The sequence below is a fragment of the Sciurus vulgaris genome, assembly GCF_902686455.1.
Source record: "Sciurus vulgaris genome assembly, chromosome: 10".
Classification (NCBI taxonomy): domain Eukaryota; kingdom Metazoa; phylum Chordata; class Mammalia; order Rodentia; family Sciuridae; genus Sciurus; species Sciurus vulgaris.
This window is the reverse complement of record NC_136470.1, coordinates 49,424,405-49,445,439: the sequence shown is the minus strand read 5'-3', so window position 1 is coordinate 49,445,439 and position 21,035 is coordinate 49,424,405. Positions and strand designations below refer to the sequence as shown.

The 21,035-nt window shown below is 37.3% G+C and overlaps 1 long non-coding RNA gene across 1 annotated transcript in view; it reads right to left on the bottom strand.

Moving 5' to 3' along the window:
* LOC306638205 overlaps positions 1–21,035 on the bottom strand; it is a 59,647-nt gene that overhangs the window by 36,413 nt on the left and 2,199 nt on the right. The gene's annotated exons all lie outside the window — the stretch shown is intronic.

Genomic DNA, 21,035 nt, shown 5'->3' with positions numbered 1-21,035 from the left:
AATCAGTGTTATAGATGTCATATTAGGTACCAGTCATTTATTTTAAGGCTGTACATTGGTTGCTACCATTATTGCTATTCCTTGCTCCCCTTCCCCTGAGAGGGGCTCGGAAGTGATTGGGACAGTACTAGTTCATAGGGAAGAGATCCTGCTGCTGAGTTATACTCACAACTCAGCCAAGTAACAGTGAACCACACTTCACATGAACTAGATTCATCAGAGCACAAATAATACATCAAATCATAGAATAGGGAAGGAAAAAAAAATCCCAAACCAATGACCAGCCCCCAGGAAGGAACAACGAGAGGGAGATCTCAGGTTGCATTCCTGGACATCTACTCCCAAAGGAAGAACAAGAGAAATCTCTAAAACAAAAAAGAAAAGTCCACAAAAAAGGGCATACATATAAAAGAAAAGGGATCTATCTTAATAGATGTACAAATCCAAGACCTCTGAAACATAAGGAAACAGGCAACAAGTTTTCCTCCAAAATTTACAATTCCCAAACAAAGAAACCCTCAGATATGAAGATGGATGAAATTCTAGAGAGATAAAGAACTGATTATTAAAATGTTCACTGAGCTAAAAATATACCTAAGGAATGAATTAAGAAGACAAATACAAAACGTGAAAAAGAAATAGAAATAGAGATGCTGAAAAAAAAAAAAACCAACTCCTAGAAATGAAAGACACAATGAACCAAATTAAAGTCCTTTGAAAGTATCACCAACTGATTACATATAAAATAGAAATTGAGGCCTCAAAAAGAACTTTAGGACTTGAAGACAGGGTATATGAACTTGAATACTCAGTACTCAATAAAGGATAAAAATAAAAAATCATGATCACAATATACAAGAAAACTGGGACAACATAAAGAGACCAAATTAGAGAGTTGATGGGACAGAAGAGAACATGGAGATAGACTAAAGGCATCAAGAAAGTTTTCAGTGAAATAATAACATAAAGTGTTCCTAACCTTAGAAATGAGATGAACATCCACATACAGGTGTCATACAGAATCCCAATATATGAGCTCAAAAAGAACTTCTCCAAGACACAGCATAACCAAAATGCCTAACACAAAAATAAGGAAAGACTATTGAACATTGAAAAAATAACCATGTCAGGTCACATTTAGAGGCAAACCAAACAAGCTCATTTCTGAGCCTAAAATCAAGAACGACTTGGAATGATATTCCAAGCTCTGGAAAAATCAATTCTAAGATTGATACATTCCATAAAAGCAATCTTGCCAAGTTAAGCAGAAACAAAAACTTTCTGTAAGAATAAAAGAATTCATAACCTCTAAGCCAGCACTACAAAAATACACACACACACATACAGAGGAACTCAAAAACAAACCCCAAATTGCCCAAATGAATGAAGCTCTGAAAGAGCAATTAAACAAATGAAAATTAAGACAGAATTATATATAACAACAAACCAAAATGTCAGGAAATAACAAATATCTATCCATAATAATGCTGAATGTAAATTGTCTCAAACTCCCAATATAAAGACATAGAATGGCAGAATTATTTAAAAAACAAGATCCAACTATACGCTGTTTGTAAGAGACATCTCATAGGCAAAAACACCTACAGGTTGGAAGATAAAAAAATGAAAAAGAAAATTCCATGTAAATCAAATCCAAAAACAAGCAAAAGTAGTTAGTTTCATATTTGACAAAGCAGATATCAAGGAAAAGCTAATCAGAAGAGACCAAGAAGGTCACTACATACTTCTAAAGGGAATAATGTAACAAGATGATATAACAATAGTAAATACTTCGCCTCCAAATATCAATGAAACTAATTACATAAAAAAACACTTATAGACATTAAATTCCAAATAAACCCCCTTACAATAATACAGGGAGACTTCAACACACTCCTTTCACCAATAGACAGATCTTCCAGACACAAAAACCAATAGAGTTGGGCATGGAGGCACTCGGCTGTAATCCCAGCAGCTTGGAAGCTGAGGCAGGGGGATCACAAGTTCAAAGCCAGCCCTTGCAACTTAGCAAGGCCCTAAGCACTCGGAAAGACAGTGTTTCTAAAAAAAAAAAAAAAAAAAAAAAAAAAAAAATCAATAAAGACACTTCCAACCTAAATAACACTATATATCAAATGGACCTAACACACATTTGTGGAATATTTCACCCCAAAATAGCTAATTCACTTTCATCTCAGCAGCTCATTGGATCTTTTCCAAAGGAGACCATATTCTATGTCACAATGTAAGTCTTAGCAAATACAATAAAACAAACAAAAAACATATAATCCCATGCATCTTATCAGAGCATAGTGGAATAAAATTAGAAAGCAACACCAAGAAAAATTATAGAAACCACATAAACACTAGGAGATTGAACACTACTCCTTTAAATGAGAAGTGTATCATAGAAAAAAAGAAGATAATAAATCAAAAAATTCTTACAAACAAATGAGAAATACAACATCTCAAAATCTTTAACAGTATGAAGGCAATACTGAGAGGAAAGGCAATTGAGTGCCTACAATAAAATACAGATAAATTCCAAATATATAGTCTAATGGTTCACCTCATGAAAAACAAACTAATTGCAGAACCAGAAGAAGTCAGAAAATAATTAAGATCAGAGCTGAAATTAATGAAATTAGAGAATTAAGAATACAAAGGATCAATGCAATGAAGGGTTGGTTCTCTGAAAAGATAAACAAGATCATTAGATCCTTAGCCCAACTAACTAAATGACCCATATCAACTAAATTAGAGATGAAAAAGGAAATATCACCACAGACACTTCTGAAATTCAGAGGCTCATTAGAAATTATTTTGAAAAGTTGTACTCCAATAAATCGGAAAATCTACAAGACAGTGAAAAATTTCTAGATATATTTCACCTGCCCAAATTGAACCAGAAAGATACAGAAAACCTAAATAGACCAACATTAAGCAATGAGATTGAAACAACAATTAAAAGTCAACCAAAAAAAAAAAAAAAAAAAAGTCAACTAAAGGGCTGGGGTTGTGGCTCAGTGATAGCTTGCCTATTCCATGTGAGGCACTGGGTTTAATTCTCAGCACCACATAAAAAAATAAATTAAAAAAGTCATCGTATCCATCTACCACTAAAAAAAAAAAAAAGTTTTAAAAAAAGTCTACCAAAAAGAAAAGTCTACAAACAGATGAAATATCAACTGAATTCTACCAAACCTTTAAAGAATAACTAATAAAAGTCTTCCCCAAATTAGTCCATAAAATAAAAAGGGAGAGAACACTCCCAAATTCATTCTGAAAGCCAGTACAACCCTGATACCCAAACCAGATGAAGACACACCAATGAAAGAAACTACAGATCAGATATATTCCATGTAAGTATAATATGTCAAAATATACTCCACTGTCACGTATATCTAAGAACAAATTTAAAAATTTTAAAAAGAAAACTATAGACCAATATCCCTAATGAACATAGATGCAAAAATTCTTAATAATATATTAGCAAACTGCATTCAAAAACACATCAAGAAGATAGTAAGCCATAACCAAGTGGGTTTCAACCAAAGAATGCAAGATTGTTCAACCTACACAAATCAATAAATATAATTTAACACAAATAGAATCAAGGACAAGAATCACATGGTCATCTCAATAGAGACAGAAAGGGCCTTTGACAAAATCAAGCACCCATTCATATTTAACATGCTTGAGAAACTAGGGATAGAAGGAATATACCTCAACATTATAAAGGCTATATATAACAAATCCAAAGCCAACATCATACTCAACAGAGAAAAACTGACAGCATTTCCTCTAAATTCAGGAATGAGATAAGAATGTCCAATCTCACCACTCCTATTCAATATACTTCTTGAAACTCTTCTCAGACCAATCAGGCAAGAGAAGAAAATTAAATGGATGCAATTAGAGAAAGAAGAAGTCAAATTATCTGTTTGCTGATGACATGATCCTATAACTAGAAGAGCCCCCCAAAAAAAACATCAGAAGGCTTCTATAGCTGACAAGAAAATTCCACGAAGCAGCAGAATACAAGATCAATATTCAAGTGTTCCTATATTCCTATAGTGGGTCTATTTAAAAGGAAATCAGAAAAATTACCCCATTTACAATAAACTCAAAAAATAAAATATCTGGGAATAAATATAACCAAGGGGGGTGAAAGACCTCTACAATGAATACTATAGAACACCAAAGAAAGAAATTGAAAATCTAAGAAGATGAAAAGACTTCAAATATTCTTGGATAGGCAGAATTAATATTTTTTTCTTTTTTTTAAATTTTTTTTTTTTTTTTGGACAGCATGCCTTTATTTTTTTTTAATTAAAAATCATAAATTTACATAGGGCAATGTTGTTTGATTCATTCTGTTATTTTTTTCCCTTCCCCCCCTCCCCTCCCACCCCTCTTTTCCCTCTATACATTCCTTTCTTCCTCCATTCTTACCACCCTCCTTATCCCTAACCCTAAACCTAACCCTAACCCTAACACTAACCCCTCCTACCCCCACCATATGTCCTCATCCGCTTATCAGAGAGATCATTCGTCCTTTAGTTTTTTGAGATTGGCTTATCTCACTTAGCATGATATCCTCCAATTTCATCCTTTTGCCTGAAAATGCCATAATTTTGTCATTCCTCATGGCGGTGTAATATTCCATTGTATATATATGCCACAGTTTCTTTATCCATTCATCAACTGAAGGACATCTGGGTTGGTTCCACAATCTGGCTATAGTGAATTGAGCAGCTATGAACATTGATGTGGCTGTATCTCTGTAGTATGCTGATTTTAAGACCTTTGGGTATAGGCCAAGGAGTGGGATAGCTGGGTCAAAGGGGTTCCATTCCAAGCTTTCTGAGGAATCTCCATACTGCTTTCCAGAGTGGCTGCACTAGTTTGCAAACCCACCAGCAATGTATGAGTGTACCTTTTTCCCCACATCCTCACCAACACCTATTGTTGCTTATGTTCTTGATAATCGCCATTCTAATTGGGGTGAGATGAAATCTTAGGGTAGTTTTGATTTGCATTTCTCTTATTACTAGGGATGTTGAACATTTTTTCATATATCTGTTGATTGCTTGTACATCTTCATCTGTGAAGTGTCTGTTCATTTCCTTAGCCCATTTGTTGATTGGATTATTTGTATTCTTGGTGTAAAATTTTTTCAGTTCTTTATAGATTCGGGATATTAGCGCTCTATCTGAAGTATGAGTGGCAAAGATATTCTCCCAATCTGTAGGCTCTATCTTCACATTACTGATAGTTTCCTTTGCTGAGAGAAAGCTTTTTAGTTTGAATCTATCCCAGTTGTTGATTCTTGCTTTTATTTCTTGGGCTATGGGGGTCCTGTTAAGGAAGTCTGCTCCTAAGCCAACATGTTTATTTTTTCGAAGAACCAACTATTTATTTTGTCAACTTTTTGTATTGTTTCTTTTGTTTCAATTTCATTGATTTCAGCTCTGAGTTTAACTATTTCCTGTCTTCTACTACTTTTGGTGTTGGTCTGTTCTTCTTTTTCTAGGACTTTGAGCTGTAGTGTCAGGTCGTTTATTTGTTGAGTTTTACTTCTTTTATTAAATGCGCTCCATGAAATAAATTTCCCTCTAAGTACTGCTTTTATAGTGTCCCAGAGGTTTTGATATGATGTTTCTTTGTTCTCATTTACCTCTAAGAATTTTTTAATTTCCTTCCTAATATCTTCTGTTATCCATTCATCATATAATAGCATATTGTTTAATCTCCAGATGTTGGAATAGTTTCTGTGTTTCACTCTTTCATTTATTTCTAACTTCAATCCATTATGATCTGATAGAATACATGCTAGTGTCTCTATCTTCTTGTATTTGCTAACATTAGCTTTGTGGCATAATATATGGTCTATTTTAGAGAAGGATCCATGTGCTGCTGAGAAGAAAGTGTATTCGCTCTTGGTTGGATGGTATATTGTATAAATGTCCGTTAAGTCTAAATTATTGATTGTGTTATTGAGATCTATGGTTTCTTTGTTCAATTTTTGTCTGGAAGATCTGTCCAGTGGTGAGAGAGGCGTGTTAAAATCACCTAGTATTATTGTGTTATGGTCCATTTGGTTTCTGAAATTGAGAAGGATTTGTTTGACATACATGGATGAGCCACTGTTTGGGGCATAGATGTTTATGATTGCTATATCTTGCTGATTTATGCTTCCCTTAAGCAGTATGAAATGACCTTCTTTATCCCTTCTGACTAACTTTGGCTTGAAGTCCACATTATCGGAAATGAGGATGGATACTCCAGCTTTTTTGCTGAGTCCATGTGCATGGTATGTTTTTCCCCATCCTTTCACCTTTAGTCTATGGGTATCTTTTTCTATGAGGTGAGTCTCTTGCAGGCAACATATTGTTGGATCTTTCTTTTTAATCCAGTCTGCCAGTCTATGTCTTTTGATTGATGAATTCAGGCCATTAACATTCAGGGTTATTATAGAGATATGATTTGGTTTCCCGGTCATTTGGTTCATTTTTTAAATTTTATTTATTTATTTGTTTGACACAACTTGTTTCCTCCTTTATTTGACAATTCCTTTAGAATAATTCCTCCCTTTGCTGATTTGCTTCTTTGTTTTTCATCTCTTCCTCATGGAATATTTTGCCGAGAATGTTCTGTAATGCTGGCTTTCTTTCTGTAAATTCTTTTAGCTTTTGTTTATCATGGAAGGATTTTATTTCATCATCAAATTTGAAGGTAAGTTTTGCTGGGTATAAGATTCTTGGTTGGCATCCATTTTCTTTCAGGGCTTGAAAAATGTTGTTCCAGGCCCTTCTAGCTTTTAGGGTCTGGATTGAAAAATCTGCTGATATGCGTATTGGTTTCCCCCTGAATGTAATTTGGTTCTTTTCTCTCACAGCCTTTAAAATTCTGTCTTTATTTTGTATGTTAGGTATTTTCATTATAATGTGCCTTGGTGTGGGTCTGTTGTAATTTTGTGTATTTGGAGTCCTATAAGCCTCTTGAACTTGATTTTCCATTTCATTCTTCAGATTTGGGAAATTTTCTGATATTATTTCATTGAATAAATTGTTCATTCCTTTGGCTTGTTTCTCTAGGCCTTCCTCAATCCCAATAATTCTTAAGTTTGGCCTTTTCATGATATCCCATAGTTCTTGGAGATTTTGTTCATGATTTCTTACCATCTTCTCTGTTTGTTCAACATTGTTTTCAAGGTTAAATATTTTGTCTTCAATGTCTGAGGTTCTGTCTTCCAGGTGTTCTATCCTACTGGATATGCTTTCTATGGAGTTCTTAATTTGGTTTATTGTTTCCTTCATGTCAAGAATTTCTGTTTGGTTTTTTTTCAATATCTCTAACTCTTTATTGAAATGATCTTTTGCTTCCTGTATTTGCTCTTTTAACTGTCGATTGGTGCAATCATTCAATGCCTGCATTTGCTCTTTCATCTCATCATTCAGTGCGTGCATTTGCTCTTTCATCTCATCGTTTGCTTCTCTGGTCATTTTAATTATGTACATTCTGAACTCCTTTTCTGTCATTTCTTCTGCCATGCTGTCATTGGGTTTTATTGATGTAACATCTAGATTTGTTTGCAGCATTTTCTTTCCTTGTTTTCTCATATTGTTCAGGTATCAGTGGACTGCTGAGGTATTGCAGATTTCCTCTATTGACTTACAATGTCCCTGAAGATTTCTATATATATCCCCCCTTAGCCTTCAGTAGGCTGAAGTCTTGGAGGAAGTTGATAATGCGGTGCTCCACAAGGAAGCTGCCTCTCTAGGAGTGGTGGCCTTCAGGTGGGGTATATTCCCTGCTAGTGGGCACAGGTGCCTCCACTTGTTGACCAATGGTCATCCAAAGGGGAACTAGGCTGCGGGCTGAGGCAAGGCCTGTTTGGGCCTGAGTCTCTGGTTTTACCGTCCTTGTGGGGAAACCTCACCCAGCAGGGAAGACTCACCCGGTAGGGAGGTCTCACTGGTCAGTTCTCTCCTAGAGGTTCCCCTTAATTTACAGTTAGCGCCTGAGCTGGGCTGCCTTCCTCTGCAAAGTTCCCAGGGGCCCGGCCCTACCTCCTGGGCCTGGGAGCCTCACCCTTCGCAGATGAATCTCCTTAGGCTGCCCCTCCTCAGAGAATCTGCCCGCAGTCCTGGAACCTTCGCTCCGCCCTAAGCGTGTCTCTGTGCAGCTCTTCCACCCAGAAGCCTCCTAGATCCTGGGACCCTGTTCTGCACCTAATCGCCTGGCTATGCGGCCCCTCCTCTGAGCAGCCACCTGGGGCCCCGTACAATCGCTCTGAGTCCCAGAGACCGGCCACACGCCTCTTCCTCCAGACAGCTGCCCAGTATTCCGGTGCGGTCACTAGGAGTCCAAGAAACTCACTTCGTGCCTCCTCCTCCCATCAACCACCCGTAGCCCTGGGCAATCAATCACTCCGAGTCGAAGTGACCCTCCCCGTTCCTCCTCCTTCTCCAGATAACCCCCCGGGTGTTCAGGAGCGGTCGCTCTGAGTGGCTCTGAATCCACGTGACCCGCTGCACGCGTCCTCTGGGCAACCGCCCGGAGCTCTGGTGCGGCCACTCGAGACCAAGCGACCCACTACGCTCCTCCTCCAGGCAGCCCCCCTGTGTTCAGGAGCTGTCACTTTAAGTCCAAACAACTCACCACTCACCTTCTCCTCTGAGCAGCCGCCTGGAGCGCTAATGCAGTCACTGCGAGTCCACACGACCCGCCGCACTCCTCCTCCTCCTACTCCTACTCCTCCTGGCAGGCCCCGGTGTTCAGAAGTGGTCTGAGTCCAAACAGCTCGCCACGCAGCCCCTCCTCTGGCAACTGCCTGTAGCTCTGGTGTAGTCACTCCAAATCCAAGCGGCCGCGCCCCTCCTCCTCCTCCTACTCCTGTGGGCAGGCCCCGGTGTTCAGAAGCGTCGCTCTAAGTCCAAACAACTCGCCGCACCGCTTCTCCTCTGGCAACCGCCTGTAGCTCTGGTGTAGCCACTCCGAATCCAAGCGGCCACGCTCCTCCTCCTCCTCCTCAGGGCAGGCCCCGGTGCTCTGAGTCCACACAGCTCTCCTCGCCACTCCTCCCCTGGGCAGCCGCCGGAGCCCCAGTGGTTGCTCCGAGTCCCAGCGCTGTGCTGAGCGGCCTCCTTTAGGACGCTCCCAGTTGTCCGAGTTCACTCAAGATTAAATATTTTGTCTTCGATATCTGAGGTTCTGTCTTCCAGGTGTTCTATCCTATTGGTTATGCTTTCTATGGCGTTTTTAACTTGGTTTATTGTTTCCTTCATTTCAAGGATTTCTGTTTGGTTTTTTTTCAGTATCTCTAACTCTTTATTGAAATGCTCTTTTGCTTCCCTTATTTGCTCTTTTAACTGTTGATTGGTGCGTTCATTTAATGCCTGCATTTGTTCTTTCATCTCCTCATTTGCTTCCCTGATTGTTTTAATTATGTACATTCTGAACTCCCTTTTGGACATTTCTTCTGCTGTGCTGTCATTGGGTTTTATTGATATAGTATATAGGTTTGTTTCAGACATTTTCTTTTTTTGTTTTCTCATATTGGTCAGATGTCAGTGGGACTCTGTGATATTGTAGATTTCCTCTATTGGCTTATAGTGTCCTGTAGATTTCCAGTGTATCACCTACCAGCCTTCAGTAGCCAGAAGTCTTGGATTAATTTGATAATGCAGTGCTCCTGAGGAACGCTGCCCCTAGCCCACTACTGGTTCCAGGGAGAGAGACCTGGAGAGGTCTCTTGCTGCCCAGCCCTGGTCCCAGAGGCTGATTGTAGGTCGGAGGTCTCCACTGGCTTGGGGACTTGTGGCTGGCTCTGTGTAGACAGGCTCTCACTGGGCGGTCTGCCCCGAGAAGCTAGCCTAGAGAGGTGCTTCCCACTGGAGGGGGCTGGGCTGCTTGGGGGAGTCCCTGGCGCCCTGTGCTGGACTCTGAAGCAACCTGCGGGCGGGCCAGAGCTGGCAGCGGGGCGGGCCGGAGCTGGCTGCACTGCTTCTTTGCAGAAGGGTTCTCACTCCAGAATTAATATTGTCAACATGTTTATATATCAAAAGTGTTATATAGATTCAATGTAATCCCCACCAAAATATCAATGACATTCTTCACAGAACTAGAAAAATCAGTATTAAAATTCATTGGAAGAATAAAAGATCCAGAATACCCAAAGCAATCCTGAGCAAGAACAGTGACACTAAAGTTATCACAATACTTGATTTAAACTTATACTACAGAGCTACCGTAACAAAAACAGCATGGCATTGGTATCAAAATAGACATGAAGACCAATAGAAAAGAACAGAAGATACAGAGACAAACCAACATAGTTACAACATCATTATAGTGCTGAATAGGTGTTGGAGAAATCATGGCCCTTTCAACAATGGTACTGGGAAATTTGGATAACTATATCTAGAATAATGAACTAAATTCCTCTCATCCTGCATAAAAGTCAACTCAAAGTAGATAAAAGACCTAGTAATTAGACCAGAAACTTTGCAACTGCTAGAAGAAAACAGGGTCAACACTCCAACATATTGGCAGAGGCATCAAGTTCCTTCACAAGACCCTGAATGCTCAAGAAATAAAACCAAAAATTAAGAAGTGGGACAGCATCAAATTTAAAGGCTTCTGCACAGCAAAGGAAATTATTAAGAGCATAAAGACAATGTCGAGAATGGGAGAAAAGCTGGGTCAGCTACTTCTCTGATAGTGGATTAATATCCAGAATATATAAAGAACTCAAAAATCTTGAACCCCCCCCCCAAAAAAAAAACAACTAAATAGCTCAATTACTAAATGGGCAAAAGAATTAAACAGGCACTTTAAAGAAATACAAATGAACAATGAAAAGATGTCAGCATTGCTGGAAATCAGGGAAATTCAAATCCATCTCACTCCAGTTTGAATGGCAAACATCAAAAATATAAATAATGTAAAAATTAAAATTTTTAAAAAGATACAAATAATAAATGCTGGCAAGGATGTGGAGGAAAAGGTACATTCATGTTGTTGGTAGGACTGAAAACTAGTACAACTACTTTGGAAAGCAGTATGTAGATTCTTCAAAAGACTAGGAATATAACCACCATATAACCCAGCTATCCCACTAAAAGAACTAAAATCAGCATGTTGTGGGCATACAGCTACCTTAATGTTTATAGCCACGCAATTCACAATAGACAAGTTATGGACCCAGTGTAGGTGCCCCTCAACAGATAAATGAATTAAGAAAATGTGTACATACACAAAGGAGTTTTACTCTGAAATAAAGAAGAATGACATTTTGACATTTGCCAATAAATGGGTGGAACTGGAGAACCTCATGCTAAGTAAAAAAAGCCAGACTCAGACATGTTTCTCTCATATGGGGGAGTTAAAGTAAGGGTGGTGGAGAGGAAAAGAAAAGGATCTCACCAGAATAGCAGAAAGATCAGGTAGAATAGAGTAAGGAGACTGAGACTATGTATATCTATAAAGCACAATTTTAAAAATTAAAAAAATAGAACAAAGACCATAGAGGAGAGTAAGGGGAACATCGGGAGGAAGGAGAGGAGAGAAAGCAGAACTGGGGACGAAATTGAGCAAATTAAATTCCATGCATGTATGATTAAACCCCTCTATTATGTATATCTATAATGTACTAAAAAGCATTTCACAAATAAATTTAGTCAGGCACCTATGCCTATAATCCCAGCTGCTGGGGAAGCTGACACAGAAAGATCCTGAGTTCAAAGCCAGCCTCAGCAAAAGCAAGGTGCTAAGCAACTCAGTAATAGGTCTGGGGATGTGGTTCAGTGGTCGAGTGCCCCGAGTTCAGTCCCAGTATGAAAAATAAATAAATAAATAAATTTAAAAGTAAAAAAAAAAATTTAATGAAATTTTTAAGACTCAAGGGCTTGAAGAAGGAGTAAAATTACAGGCTAATAGTACAAGAAACTATTCAGTGAAATAATAACAAAAAAGTCTCCCAAATCTTGAAATAAGATGAATACACAGATACTGAATATATTTAGAACCCCAAATAGACAAAACCAGAAAAGAACATCTTCATGATATCTTATAGTTAAAATGTCAAAAATTCAGAATCAAAAAAGAATATTACAAGTTGCAAGAGAGAGATGTCACCACTCATTAAGGCCAATTCATCAAAATAACATTAGATTTCTCCGTAGAAACCTAAAAGTCAAAAGGGATGTATTTCAAGCCATGAAGTAAAAGAACTATCAATTTTGCGATACCAAGATACCAAGTTGCGATACCTAGTTTTCGATACCAAGCAAAGTTTTCTTCAGAATCAAAGTAGAAATCCTTCTAAGAAAAGTATAAACAAAAGGCATGCATTACTGACAACTAAGCCAACGCTGCAGAATATACTTAAAGGAATCCTACACACAGACATGAAAGGACAAAACTGAATTAGAATAACACAAAAATTATGTAACAAAATTCAGGAAAGGATTAGAAATAAAGAACTCACTTCAGAAATAAAGATCAAACTAGCAGGAATACAAGAGTGAATTAATGCAATGAATAATGCCTTAAAAGAAATAGAAGATTAAAAATAATTTTTAATAAAAAAATGAAGAAGACGAAGAATTCAAAACAAAAGGCAAATATTAAGACATATAAGGGTAGACATTACAGATAATTAACTTTCTGAAAAAAAAAAGTCAAAACGAGGGAACAGGACAAAGATGACTATTCAAGAAAAAAATTCCTGAAAAGAGACTTTAAAGTACATATTGAAAAAGTATAGTGTATATTTTTAAATAACAACCTAAAACCACCACCACCAGTATGTGTTCTAGTATATTTACTAGATTTTAAAAAGAAAAATTCCTTAAAAAACTCTAGATGGGGAAAGTAGAGAAAACAAGTTGTAAAGCATATGCATAATTAGATTATGATTAGACTTTTGCCAAAAATGCTTTATGTCAGAGTCAAACATAATAATCAAGATACCAAGAAAACATTGCTTTGGAAGTATCATTGTCATTAATCACACTATCAGCACAATTAGAATAAGAAATAGGCACATAAACAAAAAGATAAACACAGAAAGAAAGACTGGGCTAACAATTTTACACCCAGCAAATTAACTGCAGCAGACATAAAAGAACTCTACATGTTTAGATATACTCGTGAGACATTATTTATATCCTCATTCTATTGATTGAAAAGGCCTAGAAACAATGATGAATCCAAATGCCATGAGCATCTCTAGCACCCAGATTATGGTCCCAAAATGCCATTTCTCACTAATCAACAACAAAAGACAAAAATAAACAAAAAACACAAAACAAAACATAGTTTCTTTTTTTTTTTTTTTTTTTTTTTTTTGGGGTGCTGGGGATCGAACCCAGGGCCTTGTGCTTGCAAGGCAAGCACTCTGACTAAGCTATCTCCCCAGCCCCCAGAGTTTCTTAAAGAAAGGGATTAGTCTTAGTCTGTTGTGGACCAGGAATGACCTTGGAAACTCCTGACACAACAAAAAGCAAGGAAGCTGTTGATAACTACTAGCATCTTTCAAAAGAACTCAGGAGCTAAAGTAGAACAGTTGGAATTTCAATTTCCCTTTGCCAAAGCATTCTAACTAATGAATGAAAGCCAGATGATAGAATTAGAATACTATCATTTGGGGGTCTCCATTTAATTAGTAGACAGTAAGTTATCAGTGGCCCTTAACCTCCATTGAATTAGTGGGCTGGTTGTCATTAGAGAAACAACCAGATGTTACCTGCCTTCTACAGTCTTGCAAAGGAATTAAACCTGAATCTAGTCCAGACTCTAGATCCATCCACCAATACAGATTAAAAGAGACTTAGAAAATGTATTATCTTTTTAATATACAAGACTAAACCATGGTGTCCAGAGTTGTACATTTGGGAGATAACCTGATTGGAATTTCAGGGGAATGAAGATAAAGCATTATAGTATCTCAAAATAGTGGTGACTCATGAGGGGTTGAAAGGGGTGTGAGTTTGGACACATAGAGTTCTATTTCTTGATGTGATGGTGACCTTAGGGAGTTATCATTCTACTAGGAGAACTGCATGTAATTTTCACTTTTTGCTATTATAAACAATTATATCCTAAATATTATTGTTGCTTTGTGAAGTGTTTTTCTAGAATTTACATCTAGAAGTGAAATTTCTGCATTGAAGGTAACTAACAGTTGAGCAAAAGAGCCCAGATACAGAAAAAAAAAATTGTAACAGTTGCTCTAAGTAGTTCAACCAATGAACGATTCCATTTCCTGACATGCTTGCTTAACTGGTACTGCCAGATTTTTAAATTGTTGCCAATATTATAGGTACAAAATGAAATCTCATCATTTTACTTTGTATTTCCCTATTTATTGGTCAGGTTAAAGATATTTTTACATGTTTATTTGCTATTTGCATTTCTTCTATGCATAATTTGTATCTTCTGCTCATTTTCTCCAGTTATCTTTTTCTTATTGATCTATACCAGTTCTTCATATAGTTTGTATATTAACCTTCTGAAAGGTTTTTTTTTGTTGGGTTTTTTTTTTTTTTTTTTTTTTGGTGCTGGGGATTGAACCCAGGGCTTTGTGCTTACAAGGCAAGCTCTCTGCCAACTGAGCCATATCCCCAGCCCCTGAAAGTTTTATTCATCACAAAATATCTTTTCCCAGTATGTGTCTTGCCTTTCGATTTTTTGTGTCATTTCTTTTATTAAGTTAAAATTTATAATGTAGCCAAACTTATATTTTTCTTTAAAGCTTGTGCTTTATCCTATCACAAGGTCATTAAGAAATTCACTTACATTTTCTTCTCAAAGTTTTTGCTTTCTGTATTTATGTTTTCAATCTATTTACCATTTTGTTTATAGTATGAGGTAGGATTCCCTTTTCGTTTTTGTTATTTAGGTAATTTTAAGTTTCCAATTGCTACATATCATATTGTCACAAACATGATATGGGGTAGAATTCACCATTGATTTTTGTTATGTATCTTTATTAATTTCATGTTGCTGTATATCAAATTGTTATAAACAGAATCTTAAAACAATACAAATTTTTTATCTTACAATCTTCATCACTTAGAAATTTAAACACGTTAACTGAGTCCTCTATTAAGAGACTCCGATTGAAATGAAGGTGTTTGAAGATTGCAGCCTTAGTGCACTAGTTGGAAAAGTTGATTTATTACAGTTTTAAGACATTTTTCTTGCTGACTATTGGCCAGGGACCACTCTCAGCTCCTAGAATTCCTTTCCTTGTGACCCTTTCATAGGCGGTTTGCTTTCTCACATTCATCAGGAAAAATCTTTCTCACTCCCAATCTCTTGGCTTCTTTTAAAGACACACTTGGTTGGTTCAGGTACACTCAACGATGATCTCCCTTTTTATTAACCTTATTTAAATCACTTGAGGTCTCCCTATCAACCCATTCACCAGCTGAATACCACTGAATAATCTTTGTTGATACCAACAGAGCCTATCAAGCCCTCCCCAAACTCCTCAGCAACAAAACTGTAATATGTAATAAAATAATTATTTTAATCCAGCAAGTTTTGAATAAGTTTGTGAAGCTATAACAGATGAATACTACATAGGAACTAAAATTAATTTTTGTAGTTTTCATAATTTAATAAAATTAAGTCTCCACCTCATTGTTAGAGTTGAAGTTATTTTCCACTAGTGAGAAAAACAGCAAAACATAAAGATAAGAAAACAGCCTAGGGACTAGGCTGAAGGCCTAGACTAATGCAATGATCAGGACTACATAACCAGGGACTAGTCTATCAAGAGTGAATTAGAGGGTTGGGGTTTTGGCTCAGTTGTACAGCACTTGCCTAGCATATGTGAGGAACTGGGTTTGATTCTCAGCACCACATATAAGTAAATAAAAGATCCATTAACAACTAAAAAAAAAAAGTTAATTAGAAACTAGCATCCATGGGGCTGGGGCTATAGTTCAGTGATGGAGTGCTTGCCTAGCACACATGAGACACTGGGTTTGATTCTCAGCACCACATAAAAATAAAGGTATAAAAAAAGATAAGTTAAAAAAAAAAGAAAAAGAAAATGGTGTTCATTTTGGTGGATGCACCACTTTTAGGCTCATCACTTGACCAGCATCTTCACACAAAGGAACACTGTTCTCCAGGCAGACCCAACCTAACACCAGACTATGGTGAGAAAAGTACAGGTTGGACCCCGACTTGTCCCAGCATCCTTGTGCAGGGTATAATGAGCATAATCCATATGCAATATCTGTACAAATTACAGTGCAAGGAAACATTTCAACATTTGTGAATGACACCAATTCTTGTGAGTAGCAATGAGTTAAGTTGATAAGAATGGAAAGATTTTATAAATCTGTGTGAGTAGGCAGAAAGGAGGCAAATGAATGTATAACATACATACATATATATATGTGTGTATATATGTGGGGGGGGGTGCATATACACGTTTTCAGTCACAGTGAAGGAAAGAAACTATAGTTAGTAAGGATTATTCCCTGAGGATAAATGCAGAGACTTCTGACAGCAAGAGTGGCCACTATTGAAACATGACACATTCGCCCTGAGCAAAAAAGGCAGTAACCAACAGGATAAGGAAAAAATTAATAGTATGAGGAAAACTGCTCAGGAAAAAGGGGGGATTCTATATAGCACTAAGTAGGATACAAAGCACAAACCAATCAGTTCCCTTTGGAAACAGTTGCAGAGGTGGTAGTGGTAGCAGTGACCACAGCATGCTAGGGACTGGAGCTAGCAGCTATGATGGTGGGTGTGATGGAAGCAGACTATTTCTGGTGCAGCGGTAGAAAATGAGTTTGTTTCCTAGCTAATACCAGTGGTGTTGGTCACAATGGTGGCACAAGTCTTAATATTTGTTTCTTGTTTCTGAGACCTCACCAGAATGGCAAGAATAATGGAAAAGCAGAAGCAGTTAGGAACTCCTTATGTTGCATTAACCACGTTTCAGGTTTTGTGTTGAGTGGAAAAATAAGTTAACAAAAACCAATCATATGTCCAATCCTGTAACAGATACAGGAGTACGACGATAACTAGAACATGGACCCCCTGCTTGAACACAGGTAACAGAAATGAAAACAAACAATTGCAGCAACATGGTAATAGTGGGGAAGAAATATATACTCATGGCTGATGTCATAGTCTGTTTTCTGCTGCTATAACAGAAAACTACACACTCGGTAATTTATAAAGAACCTTCCTAGATCTGGAGGCTGGGAAATCCAATATCAAGGTATGGGTGTCTGGTGAGGGCTGTTTTCCTGTACCATAATATGACAGAGAGCATCACATGGCAAGAGCAAGGGAGTGTGTGAGCTCAGTCATTCTTCCTCTTATAAAGTCACTCATCTCATTATGAGGGGAGGGGGACACCCTCATTACCTCATCTACTTCCTAAAATCCCATTTTCAAAAACCATCAACATATGAATTTGGGGGCTATATTTTCAACACATGAACTTTGGCGGACACATTCAAATCACAGCATATGGTCCAATGCAAAAGAAGAAAATGTTATCATTTTTCTCTGACATATAAGATTAGAGGAGACACTATAGACACTGTATAAGATGCAAGATAAATTGGGACACAGCATCTAATCTGTGGCTGTTCAGCCATATTCTTAGTATTCTCTTAAGAACCAGTGTTCTCTCTTTTTTTTTTTCCCCAATATGGATAGACAGGGAATGTTGCAAATTCCCAAGTTCTTGCTTCTTTTTGGATTAACAATTCCTTCTTCAATTCACCTCTCTTCTTCCACTCTTTCTATAAGCAGTAAGGAAGTTCCAAGCTTACCTTCAATACTTCAGTTAGATATCTCCTCTGCTAAATATCCAGTTTATACAACACTAGAACACAATTCAGTCACCCTCTTCGCCACTTTATAATATGGGTTGCCTTTCCTTCAGTTTCTAAAAACCTGTTCCTTGTTTCTAAGACTTCACTAGAATGGCCATTAACATCCATATCCCTACCTACCATCTTTTCATGATTATTTATGTATTATTATTATTATTATTATTATGATACTGCAGAGTGAACCCAGGGATGCTTAATCACTGAGCAACATCTCCCGCCCTTTTTTCTACTTTGAGAAAGGTTTCAACTAAGTTGTATAGGGTCTTGCTAAGTTGCTGAGGCTGGCTTTGAACTTGGAATCCTTCTGCCTCAGCCTCCTGAACTGCTGGGATTATAGGCATGTGCCACCACCTGTGGCATAATATTTATGTATTCTCTAAGAATATGGGAACTTTGTTTCTAATTTCTTTACTCCTTTCTTTGCCCTCATCAGAATTGCCTTTGAAGTTCATATTTGTACCAACAGTTCTTTCAACAGCAATCTTGCCTTTTTCTAGCATGCACCTTAAAATTCATCTAGCTTATATCCATCACCAGTTCCAAAATCAATTCCACATGTTCAAGTACATGTTATAATCGCACCTCACTGTTGGTACCAAGATCTATATTAGTCAGGGTTCTCCAGAGAAACAGAACAAGTTACAAATGGACAGGTGAGATATACAGATAAGAGAACTACAAATAAAATATAGTATAATTTATTTTATTTATATTATATATGTGTGTGTGTGTGTGTGTGTGTGTGTGTGTGTGTGTGTTTTAAGGAATTTTCAAAAGCATGCTTATGGAAGCCCAGAAGTCCCATGTCTGTAGCAGCAAGCTGAAGAAACCCTAAAGAGCTTATAGTATAGCTCCAACCTGAAAGTTAGCAGAATCAAGACCAAAGAACAGCCAAGGTTTCAGTTCAAGTCCAAAGCAGAAAAGATGTGTCCTAACGTAAGGCAGTCAAGCAAGAAGAGATATGTCAGGATTTCTGTCCTGTTTAGGCCTTCAGTTTATTGGATCACAGCAACTGCATTTGGGATAGCAAACTTCCTTACTCAGTTTGTCAGTTGAAATGTTAATCTCATCCCAAAATACCCTGATAAATGCAAACAGAATAATATTTGATCAGATATCAGGGGATCCTGTGGCCCAGTAAACTGAAACATAAAATTAACCACTACACCAATTATCTACTGGACTGTGGGAGTACAAGATGGACAAAGTTTCTGGTAACATGGTGCTTCCATCTTGCTGAGAGGGTCACATAAATAATTTCAAACACTGCTGAGCACTAACGATGTGAATCAAGGAGAACAAGGAAGTGTATGAAGGGAGATGTGAGTAATTAGAAACATTCAGCCTTACAGTGGAAGTAGAGAGGTTCTAAAAGTGTTTGGGTTTGATAATGCAATCAGGAATTACACTGTAGGAAAGACGTGATATCAATGTGCAGGGTGACACATAGAAGAGTTACTAGGGACAGGAAGGGTATCTGGAAAACAAACACAGGGTTAGGAAAGATAAGGGAAATCAGAAAAATAAGAAAATAAGAAATGTATGGACTAAATGTATGTGCTTCCCCATTGTAATCAATATGTTGAAATTCTAACCCCAGTGTAATATTATTAGAAGTTGGGGTATTCAGGAGGTGATTATTCTAAAACAAAATGAACACAGCTTTCTTGCCCCTTTCCACCATTTGAGGATATAAGAAATCAGCCATCTGCAACCCAGAAGATGACCCTCATCAGAATCTTACCTCACTGGTACCCAGATCTCAGACTTCCAGAACTGTAACAAATAAGTTTCTATGGTTTATAATCCAACAAGTGTATGGTATTTTTGTTATAGCAGCCTGAACTAACTCAGGCAAGAAGAAACTGTTAAGCATGTTATGTGTCACACTCATTTATGTGTTTTTATATTTCAGCTCAGGAAGTGGCAGAGGGTATGAAGAGAAGAGAAACATAAAAAATTGTATTAGAGAAGTTGATCTCGTTGAAAACCTCACAGTTGATTTTCTATAAGGTAACAGTGACCTTTCATGTAATCCTTATTTTTTTTTTCCCTAATGAGAAAATGAGGGAAAAAAAGGATTACACAAAAAGAAGAAGGGGAGGGAAGATATTTCTGAAAAAAATGAAGCATCCAAGCAAAACTTCTTACTAAGTTCTAGAAAATATAATGAGATAAAGAGAGAAGTTACATCACAAGAAAGAGAACAGAGATTATCTGCAAAGAAATAGTACCTGAAGCAATGAGGTTTACTTTGACTACTGAGACTGCAGACAAAATAACTTAAAATTCTTATCAATTCCTAGAGTTGTGCTATCCAATACAGTAGCCATTAGCCACATGAAACTATTTACACCAGTTAAAATTAAATAAAATTAAAATATATTTAATCACAGTAACTACAGTTCAAGTGCTTAGTAACTATGTGCAGCTAGTGACTATCATGTTGGACATGATACATATAAAATAGTTAAAACATCACAGAAAGTTTTGTTGCGCAGTACCAATCTAGATATTGGTCAGAGAGTAGAAGAACGAGAGAATCTAGTCTCCTTTTAAAAGCCAAGGAAAACATGTAAGAAGGAAATGACAGTGTATCAAGTAAAGGGTTATGAAATTAAAAAAACAATGAATTTAGTGATTTTTCAAAGCAGTTGCGGAGTAATTTTAAAGTTACAACAAATTTTGGATTTAAATGGGTAATAAACAAGTAGAGGTAACAGGTACAGACAATTCTTCCACTAACTTTTCAATGGAGAGAAAAGGAATGAAAACCTAAGAAAAAAAGAATAGAGCTGTGTATAGATGCGCTCAATAAAAGCATGTTTGTGGACTCATTGAAAGGTGTGGGACCACCCCCCACCCCCACCCCCACCCCCACCCCCACTCCCACGCAATTCAGCTAGCTATCTACCAACTCTACCAAACTGAAAGACTTTCATATAGCAATGAAAACTGATAGGGAAAGAATCATACAATTTTAAAACAAAAGGAGCTTTAAAAACCACCTGATCCACCCCTCACTGTGGGCAGAGTTGCCCACAGTGATACAAAATAAAATCTTGAATTTCCAAATCATAGTCCATTAGAATTCCTTCTTCCTAAGATACAAACCAAAGGAGAAAGCTGCTTCTTTTAGTTCCATTAATC